General features: G+C 42.2%; 1 protein-coding gene across 5 annotated transcripts in view; it reads left to right on the plus strand.

Moving 5' to 3' along the window:
• The window catches only part of DMXL1 (Dmx like 1), a 175,765-nt gene that overhangs the window by 227 nt on the left and 157,427 nt on the right, over nt 1-18,111 (plus strand). The gene's annotated exons all lie outside the window — the stretch shown is intronic.

An 18,111-nucleotide genomic window follows, 5' to 3' on the forward strand; every position in this document is an offset into this window, starting at 1 on the left:
GGCCCGGCCTCCGCCGGGGGCGGGTGAAGCTCCTCCCCGCCGGCCCCGCACCTGTGCCTGGCTTCTGCGGGCGGCGGGAAGAAGCGGGTCTGGCCCGAGCCGGCGCTTCTCCACCTGGCTGGGACTCGGGGTCCCCTCCCTGCCCCCCCCTTTCCTGTCTCTAGACTCGGCGTCCTCCCTCCCGTCCCTGGATTGGAGTCCTCTTCCCTGCCCTAGGTTTCTGGACTCGGGGCCCTCTCTGTGCCCCCCTTTCCCCTCATGCCAAGACTTCCCTTCAGGCCCCCTGTTACCCCCCTCCCCAATCCCTGGACTCGGCCCCCTCCATGCCCCCCTGCTCCCATTCCCAGACTTGAAGGCCCCCTTTGCCCCTTCCTCTCTCCCAGTGCCTGGACTTGAGACCCCTTCCCTGCTCCCCTCCACCTCCCCTCCCCATTCCCTGTTCTCAGTGTCCCCCTCACTGCCCTCCCAGTCCCTAGACTGGAGGCCAGCTCCTGGCCCCCAGGTCCCTGGACTTGAGGGCCCTCCATTCCGAGTTTCTGGATATGAGGCCCCTTCCTGCCCCCTGCATCTTAGGACTTGAGGGGGCCACCTCTGCTCCCACCCCAGTCCCTGGAGTCTAGATCCCTTCCTGTCCCCCCTCCCTGTAGTCCCTGAACTCAACCCCCCCCGCTGTCCCTAGGCTTGAAGACTTGAGGCCCGCCCCCATCTCAAGACTTGAGGTCCATCCCTAACTTCTGTGAATTGCACGGCACCCCATTTCCAAAACGAACATGTGTTTAACAGTGCTTATCTCCTTACACAGGGGCTGGGCTGTAGGAGTGGGGGAATCGCCTAGGCAGGGACAAGCCTGAGCCTGGCTTCTTTGCTTAGCGTACCTGCTTATCCCTCAAACCTCCAGGCACCTGTCAAAGGATCTGGGTACCTCAACACCCTGGCTGAGAATACGTGGTCTAAACTAACAACCAGGTAGAACAGTGAAGGTTATTTTAATCCCATTATGTAAATGAAAGCAATCGCTTAAAAAGGGAAGTGGGCAGTAAACATCTGGGTCCAAGCAAAGTTACAAGCAGCCCACTCTTACTGCAGTTTGCAATGCAAAAATGTGGTGGAAGTAGGTATATCTGTGTGTCCAATTGCAAAAAAGTCCGGTTGTAGATATGACTTTCTGCCAAAATAATTACATTTCCTTCAGGCTGGCATACAGGAACACTGGCTTTTACCATTTTGTTTGAATAACATTATGTTATAGGTCATTAAAGATGGTACAATAAAAACTACTTGAAGACCTTGGTGACTAGTTTTAGCATACTTATAAAAGGAAAGACGTTGAGTTTTTTTGGGTGGGGGATGATTTTATTTTGGGGGGGTTCAGTGTAGCAGCTCTAAATTGTATTTGAAAAGCCTTAACTTTAAAATGAGCATTTCTGAACTTCCTGCTAAGGGAATATTCACAGCCTCTGATGGTAGAGAAACCCATATTCAACTTAATTTCACTTCTACTTGTATACTCACTCATTTTCCCTTTGCACTCCAAAATCTTCTACTCCTGCCTCTACATCCTTTTTTACAGAAAGGTAGTCTGTTTCCTTCAGCTATCAGTTCAGCTGACTATTTCAGTTAGACTTGGGAATTCAAAAGATTAAATTGATCACCAGTGTAAACTGAAGACATTCCTTGCAATGTTCCCTCTAAGGAGCAGTGGTCTGTGAGCGCACCACCTTGGTCTGGCATGGGACACTTACTAAAGGGGGCCGGGGGCTGGAGCTGGGGGCCAGGGGCAGGAGCCAGGGGCTGGTGCGGATTCCCCAGCTCTGGGGAAGTGCTCCGCTCCCCCACATCAGGGCTGGGGAGTGGAGCACTTCCCTGGAGTTGGCGGAGCCCATGCCAGCCCCCTGCCCCAGCCTCCATCCCTGCCTTGCCTCACCTCGGGGAGGAGCCTCTGCCTGCCCCAGTGAGGCTCTGCTGGCTCTGTGACACTGCTCGGCTCCCCAGTCCTGATGCCATGTGCCTCTTCACTCCCTGAGGCAATGCAAGGGAGCAGAACACTTCCTCGGAGCCAGCGCCAGGCTCCTGCCCCAGCCTCTCCTGGTGCGTGGCCTTGAAAGGCTGTGCGTGGCCACACTTTTAGCTGTGTACAGCTGTGCACACACGCACCTTGGAGGGAACCTTGATCCCTTGGTTTCTCTTCCATGCTTCTGATACTGCTTTTCATGTGGTTTCCATTTGAAACCCGTTCTCACCTGTTTCCTCTCTCCTTCAATTACGTCATGCTGGTAGTGGTGATGCTTCTATAGTTAATTAAGTCTTTGGCAGAAAATACTGCATTGGTGAAACTACAAAGAACACAGCTAATTGTAGGTTCAGTGTTGTAACACTAAATGGCAATGACTAGGAAGTATAACTTATTTGGCATCTGTCAGTTTTATTCTGGAACAGTAGTGTCAAGGTAGTCCTGGGAAATGGGGGACATTCCTGGTTTTCCACTTAATTTAAGCTTCTTCCAGTTATGTTGGAGAAAGACTAGAGTTCTGCTTAGGGACTCTTCATAAGTCTGTACCTGCATCTCACTGCCCCCCCCCCCCCATGCTAGCTCTGCAGCTGCAAATTTTACTATGACCTTGGAAGATGATGACAAACTTGTTAACTGAGATTCTGATAATGATAATTCAGGAAGTGTAATGTTGGAATCTCTGAGGAATTCACTGGGCCTGGTATTGTCCCAGTCATCTGACTGAGAATCGCAGATTCAGAACCTGTAGGTGGTGCACAAAAGTTGAAGTAGTCAAAAAAAAAAAAAAGTCTATATTAAAGAAATAGTTGATCTCATATTTAGCCTGTTTAAAGAATAGTTAAGTCACCTGCTTTCGACTCAGTTTGCCAGTTTTTTCTGTTTGTTTAAATGTTTCTCCTCCTGTTGTCGTGCAAAAGGACAACACAAGATATGGAAAACTGCAGAGTTAAGCAACTAGAAGAATTATTTTCCCACTCTAAGAATTTAAACAAAAAATGCTTCATGTCCCTCCCATAGTGGCTATGCTGTACACAGTACTGCAGCCTGTATAACTAGGACAGTGATCAGGAACTAGCGCTCTGCTCTTGGCAAAAAGTGATAAGCCAACTAGAATTGCTTTGAGTTACTTTTAAAAGCTTAGTTTGTAAGAGCAGTTTTGATTAAATATAGTCATAATGATTCCCGTATGTGCATTAAAGTAATTCCTTTAAGTATCAGTGCAGAGAAGAGCATCATTAATATAGTTCTTTTAATCATATCCTCAAATCTGAGGAATAAGAGTGCCTGTGATTGCTACCTTTTTAATTCCATTTCATCATATATAACTGTCAGTTTTCTCCCCCTGCTTGAATGGTGCATAAACTAAACTGGGTTGCTTCCACTATTTATTATTTTAGGAGAAAGTCTAACTTTCCTGTTAAAACCATTTAAGGAATGATTGTTCCATCTGTAGATACTAAATTGACATGGTTGCTTAGAAATGAACATTAGTATGAAAGGACTCTTTTATCTTAAGTTAAATGTGGGCAGTTCTTTAGAATGTCATACAAAGCAAAATGAAAATAGCAAGTAAAAATATTCATGAGTGCTATGCTGCTTATTTTCAGCTTTTATTTGGGAAATCTGATTGTTAACTTTTCACCCAACCCCTCCCCCCCAACATCATCATGCATTTTTACTTCCTTATTTTGACAGATTGCATACAGTAAACTTAAAGAATAGGGGAAAATGACATTTATGTAATTACTAGAGCTTATGTTTTCATATTAGCATTTAGCCTTGTGTCCCTCCTGCTTAGCACTATGCAAAGAGAAGGATGGCAGTTATCTCTAATTCCTGTTTAAGAAAAAGAAGGATGACAGTTATCTTAAATTCCTGTTTGAGACCTTCCTCCAGTTGGTTATGTTCTAGATCAGAGCTGTCCAACAGTGAGTTAACTTCTGGCCCTTGGCCTCCCACTGCCCTTACCTCCTTGGCTTCCTGCCCTCCCCCACTCTCCTCCATGGGTCTGAGTGCTGTTTCTTTTGGCCATCTTCTTCCTGCTGCTGTCATGGCCTCCTGTTCTCCCTCAGCCCTAGGCCACTGGGGCCTCTGGGCTCCCCCTCTCTCCTCCAGCTTCTGGTTCCCATTGCTGCCTCTGGAGCTGGCCCAGCCTGTGGCCACTTGGAATTTGAGTGGCACTGTTCTATGTTTGTAAATCTCACATTTGCATGATCCTAGGTTTGACAATTCAAAATCTACTGTATTCTTTTGAAAAGTCAAATGTGGTATATGGCTGTAGAATTCTGAAATCAGTAGACTTTTTGTTTTGTCTTGCAAAATGTTTTATTTGATGTTAAGGTCCTTTGGCTCAAAATCAGCTGAATTTTTAAGGAAAGCCAGTTGGAATATTGCTTTCTTCTTGATTTACAATAACATGAAAAGTGAGCACTGCCAACTCCCCTCCCCCCTTTTTTCCACCCTTAAAACTGGCAGAAAAGTATCAAAAAGGCAATGAAGTGCATGTAATAATATTTTGGATAAGTGCTTTATGGACTGCAATTCAGATTTATGAATCCTTATAAAGTTTCCCTTCTCATGACAGATTGGTGGCAGAACAGGTACTATTTCTTTATTTCCTAACAAAAGGCATTTTTTAAGGGTTGGTGGGGAGTAGATTTAAAGAAAACTGTGTTTTGGAAAGAATTTCATAGTGGTAAAATAGTTCCAACGACATGTTTAGATACCCGTGTGACCCAAGAAATCTTGTATAGCATGCACACTCTGAAATATCTGTTGGCTGATGAAAAGTATCATAGGAAATTAATAGACACTTGAGACTGAATGTGTGTAATTTATTTTTTCAGTTTGAATGAAGTTGGGCAGCATATTGGTTTGGCTGAAACCAGAATAAATCCATGTCAATAATGCATTTGGTTTCTAGGGCACACTCACTCTTTTTTTGCTTGGTATTCATGAACTATGATTTTTCTCTTTCTGAGATGCTTAAGTTTACTACTTCCAGGTGTCTTCCATGTTCTCTCTCTCTCTCTTGAATTTCGGCAGAGGCTTTTTGTAGCGGTCCTTGGCACTTGCTTCTGTTTAAGCATCCAGGTTTGCATACACCAGATGCAGTATCTGTATCACTAGATCAGCTGTGCAATTCTGTAAATGTGAAGTACATCAAATTGGAGGCTGCGGAACAACAGTGGAGAGCTGTATGTAGTTACACTTTAATCAAGAGTTAATAAAAAATGTATAAATGTTTAGTGTTCGGTATTTCCTTAAAAGGCTGTGATTTTAAGACAAAGTCACTTCAATAATAAACTATTCTGATGGGAAGGGGGAGGATATTCTAAGAATGTTAAGGAAAGTCTGACCTACAATAACGGTCCATAATTGAGGGATAGGTAGTTATAGAAAATAATATCTCAGAAATAAATTCAGGATGTCACTGCTAACTCTTTATGAGATGCTGTGCCTAATGTATATTTGATATTTTAACTACAGTTCAATTAAGACTGTAGTATTCCATTTCAACTGGGAGGTAGTTATTATTGTTACTACTGTTACTTTACAGAGCCACAAATAAAGTGGTGTGTATTTTAAACAATCAGTACTCTAGCATTCAGCTTTCTTTGTTTTCTACTTGTTATCTTTATCACATCTGCAGTATTTGAGTTTAAAATGATGTGGCCTGGATACTTCTGTAATAGTTATTAGAGCTCTGTTTAATTTTTTTAACCTTAAAATGAATAATCAATACTTTTGTAGCTGTTCAAACTGTGTTAAATGGCTTTGCAGACATTTCCTCATTCACCTCTCGTTTAGTGACTTAGTTTTGTGAAAAGTTTTGGTACTGTGGGAACTTATCACATCAGTCATTGATCCTACAACCTACAAAAAATATTTAAACAGTAACGGTTGGGACATGCTAGTATGTTTTAATTGGTAATGGAGATGTTGGAGAAAGTGAAAACTGCTATTGGCTTAATATGCATACTACAGTACATATTTTTCTTAACTAGTACTAGAGACTTACTGGAACAAATGTTCACATTCCATTTTCTTTCTCATTATTGGAATGACTTCTTCAACAGAAAATTGGTGGCAGGGTAGATTGATTTAAATCGTGGGTCTTAACTTTTTTTAGTTTACTATTTTAAAGAAAGATTGATACTCATTTTTGGAAACCATCGAGACAGACTGAAATCATATGGTATAAAAACTCAAGTAGTTTTGTAGCTTGACGTATGTTTAGTCAGTTCTCACTTTTTTATGTTTGCACAATGGCATGTGGAATTTCTTATTTCCTGTTTGATTAAATTTTTACTCATGATTTTTGTCAAGCTGATTTTGGATGGAAATCTGCATAAAATTAATTCAATTACATCTCCATCTCTTAGACATAGTTTTAGTTATAGACTGGAAGAAGGAAAGCAAGTTTTCGAGGGTGGGGGGCGTTCAGTTGCCAATTGCTCTTTAATTTTGAATAAAATGGTTATTGAATTATGTTAAATGAAATGCTGAAATGAAGAAAATTTCGATTTGTTTTGTCTGAATCTGCAGCAGAGGCTAAAGCTGTCAAAAGCTGGTATATTGTTCGGCAAGCTCTGGTTTTATGTGCTTAGTCAGTGATTTTCTCCAGTTGAAGTTTCCTTCACACCAAACATGCTGCTTGCATCTAATTTAGATAAATTTAATCAGTTTTAGTATGTTTTGGTCTTTGGTTTCCTTATCAAAACCTCAAATTGTAAATACTGTAATGTTACTTTTTAAAAGAATGTAAATCAAGCCTGTGAAGTCTGATTTCTTTTTTTGTAAAACCTCATAATAGGTTTTGTCACATCATTAAAGGCATGCATATATTAAATGGTGTGTAGTAGGACTTAAGTTTATCAAGCTTAATATTAATCTCTGGAGACAAGAGTATACCAAAGTAGTGAATACAGTCTATGGAAATAATTTATATTTACAATAAAATATTAGTATATATTTATGTTTGCATCAACCATTGAATAAAGGGTGAAAACACAAACGCAAATCATGCATATCGTTAAATGTGGGCAATGAAACCATTTAAAAAAGAACTCCACTTGGATTCTGGATATTGGTCTTCCTTCTCCCCAACTAGGACCAGGCTCTGGAAATTAACACCTGTTTTTTTTGCATTAGTAGAATGGCTTATTAGATAAATGTTTAGCTTTTCTATCCGTCTCTTGCTCTAAAGCTTGTCTGTAGTTCAGGACAAACATTATTTAGCCTTTGACTAGTGAGAAGTTTAAGAGTCTATCTGTTCAGTCAGGAAATAGAAATAGGCTTTTTATGCCATAGGGAAATCAGAGTTACCTTTTTTCAAATGCTATTAATGCTTTTGTTCTTTGTTCAGGTACACTGAGATACCTCTTTTATTTTACTTGAAATAACAGGTGTTATGTGTGGGGGGGTTTTAAAGAAAAATATTAGAGAATAGAATATTCCTCATCTCAGAAATCTATATTTTTAGACTTCTGTTAATGAATGCAGCTTAATTTTACTGGCATATAAAATCATTAGTAATACATGTAAGGACTAAATCAGGGAGAGACAATGCCTGGATTGACATGATGTTTCTTTTGATGCTCTTATGAGAATAGCCTGCCAACCTGATCCCAAGTTAATGTATTTAAGAGGGCCTTTTATTTTGTGCATCATGCGTGCAGATATGAAATGGGATTTCACATTTTCATCTCTACCACAACCCCATAACACTTTTTTTGGAACCCAAGAGGATTATAAGAGGATCATAGGTGTTTTTAGAACCTATTCCAGATCATACACTGAACTATCAACCATGGAATGTCATGGAAGTTAAATTGAAGAATTTGTGGAGCATCCAGTAGTGAGTGTTTCTATAGATATCTTAGCTTGTCCTGAGTGGTATTAGTGATGCAGTTGGAGTCACCATAAACAAATATTATCTATCTTAGTTTGGATGCTTTTTTATTTTAAAGAACAGTCCAGAATTCTAGGGCTGTGTATCTGGTTTAAGACACACACATGCTCTCTTTCATGTTCCTCCCTTCCTACCCTGTCCATTCTGAGCCTCTCTGGTTTCAGCACTGAATTCTACATCGTCTTGCTAGTTAACAGTAGGTGCATCAGATAGTTCGTATAATAAAATATCAAGTATCTGTACCAAGACTAGATAACCTAAGTGAGATTTTCCTGATTATGTATAAAGAATCTAGCTGCAACAGAATTACTTTGTTTATTTTTAGAGAGTGGCTTAGGTCAAGGAAGAAATGAGAATGTTGCAGCAGTTCAAGTTGTTGGCTGTATTATCTTCCATTAGCAGATCTGTAAAACTGCATTAGTGTTATCTTAAAAGGAAAACATTTGCTAATCCTTTCCAAAGAAATAATAAGATTCAGGGATAAGAGCTGAGGTCTGGAAAAGAATGCTAAATGGCCATAGCATTTAGGTGGAAACCCAATTACTATATGCAAACTAACTTCCTTCTTTCTTAACTATAAAAAGATATTTCATTTTCTAAATTTGGACGTTTTGTTATGGCACTAGCTAGTAAAATCTTTCTTTCTGTAGTCTGAACTAGTTTTGCCTTGTTTGTTTGTGAACTAAGTGACCAAAAAGTTGTTTAATAAACATTCCAAGAGCATGATAATGTCAACAGTCTCTGCTTGTGTCATTTGTACAGAGATGATTACTTCACAACTACCCTAGGACATTTTAAAGGTGAACTGAAAGACTACTCTCTCCCTCCCCCTCTCCCCCAGCACCAAACCCAGCATTTAAGGTTTAGTTAACCTTAAAGAGATGTCACAAATGCTGAAGTGTAGTTTATCCTAGAAAAGCTTTGCCAGCACAAGTATGTTGGCAAACTTTTACCCCGATCATGGTGACAAAAGCTAGTATGGAGCTGCATTCAATAAGGTATTTTAGATAGTGAAGTCTTTAGTGGTATTAATATACTAAACTCTGAGGTCTGTTCTTAAGATGTTAACAAATTATCTAATAAGTGACTTCATGTTCTTAAGAAGTTTTTGTATTTCATGAAAACAAGGCATCAGTTGCAGACAAAATTAAAAAAGGGGAGTGTGGTAGGGAAATACAATAGGAACAGGGGTGGCAAAATATGACCCATGGGTTGGATCTGGCATACCAGCTGATTGGATCCAGCCCGTGAGCAGGTGCCTGCCAGTTGATTGGATCTGGCCTGCAGCTGCTCTCACAGTGCTCCACATGGGGCCACGCCTTGCCTGCTCCCACCCAGGGCAGCCTGTGCCCACTGGCCCTGTGACCAGCCACAGTGCACAGTTTCCCAGCAGCGTTGCTTCCAGTGCAGCTGCCCAGGTACTACTTGGCTTCTTCCGTCTCCAGCAGCTTCTCTTTCTGCCCCTGCTATGCTGCTCCAGGTTGGGGGGTGGGGAGTAGAAGAGGAGGAGCTGCAGCTAAGTGGCTCCTGCCCCAGCTTATGGGGTCCCAGCTTCAGTTCCTGGGCTGCTTTCTACCTTCTCTGTCTGCCCATTGGGCAATGGAGTTCATCCAGAATACTACTGTAGCATTTGCTTAGCTTGTTACTAGGATTGTCATCACTCAGCCTCTGTTGTACCAAGCCTCAGCCACTTGCCTGTTTCCATGGTTCTCATGCCTTATTGCCAATTTATTGATGGCAGCTAATTCATAATTGAGATATTTATCCTGTTTCTGATTGGCCAGCAGTGGCATCAGCCATTCTCCATATATTCAGCTTTCAAGTAAGAACTATTTATGTTTTGTCCCTTAGATTGGGAGCTTTCCCAAAGCTGCCATATTGTCTTCACTGCTGTAGTGACTACAGTAAAGTGGGCAGACCACTGAGGTGCTGAGGTCCCTGCATTTTTCATGCTGTTTAGTACATCTCATGATTTCCTTGTTTATGAAAGGCAAAAATGTTCAGCCAGAGCAAGGAATATGAAACTTACTGAAAGTAGAAGGCTTTTTAAGCCTTGTTTGTACATTAGAGTAAGAAAATGAAATGCCACCCCAGCTTTTCTCCCTGGCAGATTACCCTGGTAAAGTATTGGATGTGTGTGCATATATGTACATTTCCTCTTTCTCAACTCCTGACTAGTCCGTTCTCCCATTATATCTTGTTCACATCACTGAAAGTAGTCTCAGAATCTTATGAAACAGCCACATTTAACATTTTTTTCCCACAACCTGTAAGTAACAATGCATCCAAGAGGATTTTAGCAAGCTGGCTCAAGGGCAAAATAAAGTTCTATCAAAATACAGTTTGAAAGTTTGAAAGTGTCGTTATAATGGATCACTGGCTTAATTTAATAGGTTGCAGAAACAGAGATTCAGGAGGAAGGAATTTGCTTTCAGGAATAGCTTTACTCTGAAGTCTAGGTTATAGTCTTGCCCATACCCACTGTAGACATTTCAGAACAATATCTGACTTAGTAATTGTCCTAACAGGGGAACATGGAAGTTGGTTTATTTGAGACAGGCACTTGGCTGGAGTGCTTTAGTCAGGGAAAAAATGTCCTTGAGTAGGGGGCTGGGCTAGATGATCTTGGGAAGTCTCTTCCAGCCCTAATGACTTTCTAGAGAGCCACAAAGAGAGTTAAGAGCTCCAGGAGGTGAGTGCTTGAAGAAGATAGGGTGGGCTGCTGTGCTGAGAAGTCCAGAGCACAAGTTACCTCTCCTAGCATCCAGAAAAGGATAGAGGCTTTCGCTTTGTGTTTTTGCTGTGGATTCAAGACCTGTTTTGTGAATAGAACTGACCTGAGAAACTGAGAAGGGAGCTGACTTGGCTATCAAAGGCAGTAGGGTCAGCAACTCACTTCCAGGTGGTTTACCTGTATTGTTTCTTCGTCCATCTTCACATATCCACAGAGGAGTTCAGTAGAACCATAGAAAACAGCTCTTCCCACAAGAATGAGGATGTGAAGGACATTGCAAACAAGGGTTAAGTGGTCCATAGTTTCTTCAGGTAGTACTACACAATGCAATGACTACTTCCACAGCCCAGAACCATGGTACCTGTTTGCATCTGGGATGATGGGTGGGAGCCTTAAATACAAACTCAAAACAGGCACAGGCTTAAAAGCTGGTTCCAAAGCAGTTTATGATCAGGAATATATTGTAAATCAAGTGCTTTAATACTATTTTTGCTCCAAACTTTGAAGTGGCATTCTAGTGCCACCTTGAAGTGTGCACCTGTTTCTGATGATAGACTGCTCTGAAGTAGAAAACTACATTTAACTTGGTCACACACTAATAAAATTCTCAACTCATTTGTCACCAGTACTTAAAAACATATCAGACAACTCATTCCAGAAACATTGTTGAATTTCATGTGGTTGAACCGGATGAGGCTTCAGAAAACAAAAAGTTGTGCTTTTGAGTCAACAGAACTAGAACGGTACCTATTATAAAGCTCTAAAATGATAGTCTCTGGTCATAATAGCAACTCCCATGCAAATTTTTACTTCATTCTCCCTTTTATCATTACACAATATTTTTACCTTGAATTTCCATATATATTCTTGTCTCACAGGGACCTTCTAAAGACTCTATTTAGTCAAGTTAGAAAAAGTTTATTTGAGTCAAAATAGAATCGTCAGACTTTTAAAGAAATATTTGGAATGCTGTCTCATCTGCAGGGGTCTGAAAGTTATTTTTTGTGCACATACAAAGCCTGTACCTCATGGTATGTTTTGGAGAATTATATGGCTCGCTTTGGGATTATTTGTCTGTGAACACTGGAACTAAACACCTCCAGAAGTTAGATATGAACTTAAGCTGCCTGTGTGATGTGGACGGGCTGCGCTAGCCATGTGGTGGGTATTCCAGGAATCTCCTGCAGCAAGTGGCTCATGTGACGAGTTTCTTGCAGCCCCTGGCTGCTCAGAAGTTAGCTAGCCCTGTTGCCAGACAGTCTCTATGTGAAATTTAATGCAACATATGTGCACACTGGGGAACTCAAGATCTAATATAGGCCCCCAACCTCTTTTTTTTTTTTTCTTTTGGAACAAGGTAGTTGGGGTTGAGGAGGTAATATCAGTGTCTTGGAGCAGACTTGGACCTTACAATAATGCTGCAGGTGTTAAGTGCTAATTAACTGCCTCTGTGGTCTCTTAGAAACAGTCATTGGAGGAAGGATATGATTTCTATCATGAGGAGCCTAGTATGGGGTGGGGAGTAGTAGGTCTTGTAGGTGGGGTGCTAGACGCATGCAAACTTACAGTTCACCACCTTTCTTACCTCAAATCATTTCCAAGTCCGAAGCTTCCCTTCGTGAGTTGTAGCAGTTAGAAGTGGGGTTTTGGACTGATAGAAATTCAGTTACTACAGATGGGCTTGAAATGGAAATGGGGCTGCATGACAACTGGAAGTTTGATTGCAAATGTGGAAGTGTTTGCATCCCTCTTGCAACACCCCAAAATTAAGCACTACTGATTAAAACCCTGGCAACCTAGGTTCAGCAATTTAGTGAAAATCCTGGTTTCTACAGTTTAAACAAATTGCTATTTCCTTTGGAACTATTATATATTTACTGGGGGGAGGTTGAGGACTATAAAATTAAAGTATTAACTATGGCAGAGGTCAGTAACCATGTAGGAGTGGCAGGCCAAAATAACACAGCTTAGTCTGAATACAGGCTGCTGCTATTGATTTCCCCTAGCTGCCAAATTGCTGCCAATGTGTTTGTGATCTGGCTGCTGCTTCCCCCATTTCTGAATTGTAGCTAACTTCCAAGCCACACAGGCTGGATGAAATCACTTGAAGGGTTGGTTCTTGCCTTATGGGCCATAATTTCAGGGCCATTAAATTCTGGTGTAAACCATGTAGCACTTCAGACGTTGGGTTGTTCTGATTCGGCATTAAGGGCTATATGTTGGGGTTGCTCCAAGCTTTTATATCCTTGAGAGGAAGCATACAGGCATGCAAAGTACTCACTCCCTAGAACAGCAGTGGACAACCTTATCAGGCTGTGGGCTGGAATGATCCAGCTTGGATCAGAGGCAAACAGGCGGGTCCTAGGACTTGATTGCTACTGCTGCTTTTGTCTGCTGCGTCATAGGGGGAAACACCCACTGCCATCGCTTCTCTTTGCTACAGCCAGGGAGGAAGGGGCCACCACTGAAGCTCCTTATCCATGGGCCTGCTCCAGTGACTCCACAGGTTGGATTCGGTCCACAGGTTGTCAAACCCTGTGCTAGAAGAGGACATTTACTACTACAAGGGGCACAGAAGCACATCACTAGGATTAAGCTACTTGGGGAAGAAGTCTCTTTATCTGTTTTGAAATAATTGTTTACTACTGTATTTCCTTTGAAGTAGACTTGACCTCTTGCCAAATTCTGGAAATGCCTTTGCTATAAAGCTTTCCTCTGCTGAAGTTATACCACAAAGCTCTTTCTCTCACTGATTTTTTACCCATACTGTCAGAGCTGTTCTAGTTTTGCCTCGGTAAACTATTTCTACATGCATTCTTAACATTTTTAAAATATTTTTTCCAGTGTATTACACTTTTTGTAAAAGCACTTCTGAAATATTACATCGCATTTTCAGCAGAGTGATGCAGACAATGTTCAGCACCCTTCTGTCCCCTCTAAGAAAAGTTCGTGTTGTATTTCCAATTCTCTGAGCTATTTTGTAGGATACTTATTCCTATGCCTCCACTTTCTCATGTGAATAGGCTGAATCCTTATTAGCTTTCAAGGAGTAGGGTTAGCACATTGGAGGGTGGCTCATGGCCATGGGGTTGGCTTTTGCTCCAGTCTTAAGTTACTCAACAAATGTTGTAGTTCATTGCTAATAATGCAATAGAGGTTCCCTAAAAGAAGGAATTTAGCATGAAAATGTTTGGAGACAGGGGAAGGGCCTCAATATTTATTCTTCTTTGTAAGTTTAATGTTGGGCATCAGTAGATCAAAGCAAGCATGATTATGGTTCGTGATTTTTTTTTCCCCTCTTTAAATTAGGATGAGAAGGGAATCATCCTAGTTAATTATACTTGCTTTTCAGTCTATGCTGATTTGGATTTGTAGGCAGTTGTGTACAGCAAGGTGTTTTTGGGCTGCAGAACTGCTGTTGTTCTTTCTTCATTCCATGGAGGTCTTGGCCAGTCTGTAGGCCCTTTAGGACCAGCAGGCTTCCTTGGGTTGAATAAGTAGATGTGTGAAGCCATCTGTGATCTGTCATCCCTGGGTAGTAGATTTTTGGTCCAAGTGCCAGAGTGAATGGGAAGGGTGGGCAGGTGCTGTCTTGTGAGATACCTGGAGGGCCACTGTGGTCACTCGTCCTAAGAGACTGTAGTGTCACAAATGTGCAGACATCCTTTGAGATGTCCAGGAATTAAACAGTACTGTTTTCTTCCTGGTAAGATTTTTTTTTGGCTGTTTTTGTCATGGATTAGGGTCTGTGTATGTCTTTGCACTCACATTTGTTGTAGGTTAAAAACATTTATCCTGTGACAGTCTACTTCTATCCACTCCCAGATTCTCATGGTTCTTTTAATTTTCCAGTCTCCCCTTTCATTTCAGGTGTTGGCTTCCTCTCAAACTCTGTACTTTCAATGTAACTATTCCTGCATGATTTCATTTAATCTTTCTCTTAAGGCTATAGCCTTATCTTGATTCCCAAGTTTTTATCTCCTTTATTCTCTCCAATTTAATCTTCATCACTTTTTCTAAAGGTTAAGTTAGTTGAAAAGAAACAGTTGCAGTTTGAATCAAATTATCATGCAGTCCCTACCTAGTCTTTACATACATTTAAACTGCTAGCTAATTTGAGATAGTCACTTAATTCAAGGTAAAAAAAAAGAATCTATTGGAGACGAGTCCTGGCTTCAGTACTGTAGACATAGTAGGTCTGAAACATTGGCAATAGACAGGTGTTCATTGCTACTGTGGGTAGAATTTTTTTCCTGAGAGAGAGACTTCACCCTGGTCTGGGGAAGATGCGTGGAGCAGCTGCTGTTTCATTCAAGTCTGGGAGGAGCTGGGCAGTGAGGGAATGTTCCCCATACATCCCCCCCAGACTGGAGTCACCTGGGGATCCTTTCCACACTTCCACCCCTCCCCAAGACCAGGAGTCCAGCAGTACCTGTTTCCTGCACCTTTCTAGACTGAAGTGACCCCAGCCTGGGGAAGGCAAGGAGAACATCTTTCTCCCAGAATAGCATGTTTCCTGCAGGAGAAACTGTATACTTCCAGTTTCTAGCAAGAGAGTGGAATATGATGCCTGTCCATACCTTTTGTCCCATGCCTTTTTATAATTAAATCCTACTCCATTTTCCTTCTGTATCTTGCCTGTCACAGATGAACAAAGTACTTGCAAGCATTTTTGCTTTTTCTGTTTCAGAATTCCTTTTTAATTTTTCACCATCCTCATGTATCTGTCATCTTGATGGAAACTTGGTTCATGTCCTGGTCACAGCAGGCATACATTCTTGCTCTGTACATCCCATTTCTTCTTATTCCAGCATCCCCTTTTTCTGTACCAATCCACATGCAGTAGAACTGAGAGTGAATTTATCCAGCTGGTTTACAACCCTCCTAGTTTGCATTGGGTTGCTGAATTAAGGATGAATACTTTGAGATGCAGCTGGCAAGGGACATAAAAGGTAATGAAAAGGTATTCTTCAGGTATCTCAAAAGTAAGAGGAAGACCAGAGATTCCATAGGTCCCTTTATGGAATGAGGAAGGCAGTCTGAAGTATTTAAGGCCTTTTTTGCTTCAGACTTCACAAACAGGGGTAGTTACCAGCTGATTAATGTAGCTGGCAGCAGAGCTAGGGAAGGATACAAACAACTGAGAATTTTAGTTTACACCGTGAAGTCTGGACCCCTGGGGTTCTGCCGACTATGCCAAGGGGTCAGTGAAAGATAACTGTGATCAAAAATGTGTGACTACCCACACTTAAAATTCAAAGTAGTCCGCACTTCCATTTGATATTTTTATGGGTCTCCAGGGTGACGTGTAGGGGATGCACGTGGATGCATGTGCACCCCCTGAGCGTGGCAGTGCACCCCCTGGAAAAAGGTGCTGCCGACACTGTCAACAGTGCCTGCAGGTGGTCTCCGCTTGCCACCCCGCCGCTGGTGGTGCCAGCGGTGTCTTCAGGCAGTCCACAATTGCCCCTGGCCACAGGTGCTTGCGGGTGGTTGCTGACCCCTGGTCAGCACTCACCACCACCCACCCCTGCCGCTGCCGACAGGGCTGGCAGCATCTGCAGGAGCTCCCTGCTCACTGCTGCTGGGCTCCCTGCCTCCGGCCTCCCACCTCCACTGCCAGCACAGCTGTGCCCCCCAGCCACTGGGGGTATGCACTGTTCATGTACAGGTCTGCAAATGGAAAAAAAGGTTGAAAACCACTAGTCTAGAATAATGGTAGAACAGCTTAGGGGTTACTAGGATAAGCTAGATGCTTTCAAGTTGGCAGGGTCAGATGGCATGCACCAGAGGGTACTGAAGTAATTGGTTGAGGTAATTTTACAGCTACTGGGTATCCTTTGTGAGAATTTGTGGATGTTTTATGGGATTCTGCATAACTGGAAAAGGGCAGCTATAATGCCCGTCTTTGAAAAAGGGAAGAAGGAAGATCTGGGAAACTATAGATCGGTTAGCCTGACCTCTGTACCTGGAAAAGTTGGTGGAATTGCGGACACTTTGAAGAACAGGGCTGGTACTCGGAATGACCTGGATAAACTGGAGAAATGATTCACAGTCAATCAGATGAAATTCAGCAAGGACAAGTGCTGCAAATACAGATCGGGGAATGATTGGCTTGGTTGCAATACTGCAGAGAAGGACCTGGGGGTTAGGCTGGAGCATAAGCTGAATATGAGCTAACTGTGTCCTCTTGTTGCAAAAAAGAGCCAACAGCTACTGGGTTGTATTGACAGATGTATCATTTGTAAATCAAGCGAAGTGATTCTTCTTCTCTAATCAGCAGTGGTGAGGCTTCACCTGGAATACAGTGTCCAGTTTTGGGGCCCCGCACTTAAAGCAGGACATGGACAGTTTGGAAAGAATCCAGCTCAGGCTAACAAAAATGATTAGGGGCCTTGAAGGCAAGATATATGAAGGAAGGCTGAAAGAACTAGGGTTATTTAGTCTGAGGAAGAGGAGACTGAGCAGGTATTTGATACCATTCTTCAAATACTTGAAGGGTGATTATCAAGGATCCATGTTTTCCATTTGCCATGGAAGGACGTGAACTTTCTCCTTTAAAGGAGAAGAAGGACACCGGAAGCTGCGGGTTTCTTCTTGCAGGTTGGTGGGAAATTGTAGGTCGGGAGTGAGGGGCACTGGCAGCGTTGGAGTGTCTGTGGCTTGGGATTGAGGGGCAATGGTATGGGCAGTGCACTGGCATATCAGGGCTGCTCAGTGCCAGAAAGCAGCAGAGGGGGACAGCTGCAGCTGGATCTATGTCCAGGTGAGTGAAGGGGGCAGGAGGAGGAGCTCCAATTTTTCCATGATAAACTCAAACTCAAGTGCCAAAATATATAGGTGTTTAGAATTTATTACAATGATTGAGGCACTGGTAGGCTTCCGAATTGCTTTAAAATTGTAAGTATGTCAAGAAAATATTGTGTTCAACTGATACCTAATATGTAGATCTCTCTCTCTCTCTCTCTCTCGCTGTAGCTCTTGCTCTCTCTTGATAGTAACATTTTATTTTAATTATGGAAGAGCAGATTTGGTGTTTTTTAATTGGAGAATTTTGGGGGTTATCAGAGAACATGCAATTTTTTTTTAAACGGAGAAAACCAGGATCCGTGGTGATTATATTATAGAGGATGGAGATGGGCTTTTCTCTGTGGCTGTAGGGGACAAGACTAAGAGCAGTGGCCTCAGGCTGTAGCCCAGAAAATTTAGAGTGGGAGTTAGGAGGAATTTCCTAACTGCAAGAGTGGCCAAGCACTGGAACAGGCTACCTGGAGAAACTGTGCAATCTCCAGGCTTGAAACTTTTCTAAAGTGGGTCCGACAGACATTTGGCTGGGATGGTTTAGTTGGGCATGATCCTGTCTTGAGCAGAGAATAGGACTAGATTAGTGGTTCTCAAACATTTTTTTCATGGACCACTTGAAAATTGCTGAGGGTCTCGGTGGACCACTTA

This window comes from Gavialis gangeticus, unplaced genomic scaffold, assembly GCF_001723915.1.
Source record: "Gavialis gangeticus isolate Ggan-Ray unplaced genomic scaffold, GavGan_comp1, whole genome shotgun sequence".
Classification (NCBI taxonomy): Eukaryota; Metazoa; Chordata; order Crocodylia; family Gavialidae; genus Gavialis; species Gavialis gangeticus.